The following is a 2384-nucleotide window of genomic DNA, read 5'->3' as shown; positions in this document are numbered from 1 at the left end:
TATATATATATTTTTAATTAGCCAGGTGTGGTAACACATGCCTATAGTCCCAGCTACTTAGGAGGCTGAGGAGGAAGGATCGCTTGAGCTCAGGCGGTTGAGGCTACAGTGAGCTGTGATTGCACCACTGCACTTCAGCCTGGTCAAAGGTTGATGTGGTGTGGGTATTAACAATTGTTGACATGTCATGACTGGGTCTTAACAAAGGATGATTAGTGACTTCCAGAGCATTTATTAGCGTTTGTGGTATATATTTCTTTTAGTGATTATTTTATTAGTGTCTACATCCCCTACTGAACTGTGAATTCCCTGAGCATAAAGCCATAAACTCCTCTGTCTATGGAGCTGGGCTCAGTGCTTAACTTCTAGAAGAGGCTCGATAAATATATATTGAATGAAAGAATGTTAATAGATTGAAACTCAAGATTGTTTGGAAAGATGCAAGGGGGCAGCATATTGCTGACCAAAGAGACAGGTTTGGGTAGGTTTCAGTATGTCAGTGGGTTTTTCATAAAGTAGACCTTCTTAACTATCTTATGAATCAGAAACTTAATTCAGCCTTCAAATCTGGCCTTCTCCAGAGCCCAGTTCCCTGCTGCCAAATTGCAGTAGGCATGGTGGCTCATACCTGTAATCCCAACACTTTGGGAGGCCGAGGCCAGCAGATCACCTGAGGTTGGGAGTTTGAGACCAGCCTAACTAACATGGAGAAACCCCAACTCTACTAAAAATACAAAATTAGCCGGGCGTGGTGGCACGTGCCTATAATCCCAGCTACTTGGGAGGCTAAGGCAGGAGAATCACTTGAACCTGGGAGGCAGAGGTTGTGGTGAGCCGAGATCACGCCATTGCACTCCAACCTGAGCAATAAGAGCAAAACTCTATCTCAAAAAAATAAAAATAAAAATAAAAATAAATAAATAAAATTAGCTGGGCATAGTGGCGCATGCCTGTAGTCCCAGCTACTCTGGAGGCTGAGGCAGGAGAATGGCGTGAACCCAGGAGGCAGAGCTTGCGTGAGTCAAGATCATGCCACTGCACTGCAGTCTGGGCGACAGTGCGAGACTCCATCTCAAAAATAAAAAAAAAAAGAGTATTAGTGTATAAAACTACCTGCCTCTGGTAGCAGAGCACCTGCTCTCTCCTTTTTCATTACATTGTGATTTTTTTTTCCACTTGCAGCCGTTTCTGTATGTGGCTTATAATCTTGGAAAAGTGTCATGTAAATGAATGGAGGTGAGATGAGCCAAACTCTGAAGTATGAAGATAATAGGCAATTAGAGAAAGTAGTTTTTCTTCAGAAAAGACAACTTTCAAGAAGTTTTCTTTTTTAAAAAAGGGAAAAAAAATGTCAACTTGATTTTGTAAATAATTCTATTTTTAATGTTTTCAATGTGGATGACATTACTGTATATGCCTGCACAATTCAGGAACCTCTGTTTAAGGCTATTCTTACATAAAGATTTCATGGATCATACAACTTGTTGTGACATTTTGGAAAGTTAGAGCTGTATTTTCTACCCTTGTCATTACTTCATATATAGTGACCAGTCATGCTTTCTGAATCCCAGGTCTATTCAAATTACTTTTTATGTTTTGTGCTTTTTTTAAAAACCTACTTTATTTTAAAACAAGGGAAGGAATATGAGGAAAGTTGGTGGGTGAGGCCGGGTGTTGGCCAGGAAATGTATCAGAGTCTCTGGAGGTGGTGCTTTTTATATTACTTCCAGTCCTCTTCTCCCTTCTTTATACCACCCTTTGGGTTTGGTGGGATGGAGGTGCCCTCAGGCTGCACCTGAGAATCATGTGTAATCAGAGATAGAGTCCAATGGAGGTAGTTGTTCATTTGAACAGTGTGGCAGGAAAAAGTTGGGAACAGAACTGCTCTATACCCAACTGTTGAGAGTCCAGTGAACCTATATATTCTTTGGATTCAGAAAATTGTCATGTATCCTGGAGGACAGGAAGATGCCATGGGATCCCTGGCGACCAGATGTGCTTTGATGGCTTATGCCTGTAATCACATTTTGTGAGGCTGAGGCAGGAGGATTGTTTGAGCCCAGGAGTTCAAGACCAGCTTGTGCAACATAGTGAGACCCCATCACTACAAAATATATTTTTTTAATTAGCCAGGCATAGTGGCACATGCCTATAGTTCCAGTTACTCAGGAGGCTGAGGTGGGAGGATCACTTGAGCTCAGGAGGTTGAGGCTGCAATGAGCTGTGATCATGCCACTGCACTCCAGCCTGGGCGACAGATCGTCTCTCACAAAAAGGAGGGGGGGAAGGATGACATTTTCGATAATCACTTAACACCTGACCATATTTGGATTCACCTAAGAGTGAATGTGAAGCCATTTGTTGACTCTTCTGCCACAGTGGAG

This window comes from Colobus angolensis, unplaced genomic scaffold (assembly GCF_000951035.1).
Source record: "Colobus angolensis palliatus isolate OR3802 unplaced genomic scaffold, Cang.pa_1.0 Scaffold200, whole genome shotgun sequence".
NCBI lineage: Eukaryota > Metazoa > Chordata > Mammalia > Primates > Cercopithecidae > Colobus > Colobus angolensis.
The sequence above is the reverse complement of the archived record's forward strand: the minus strand, read 5'-3'. Positions refer to the sequence as shown.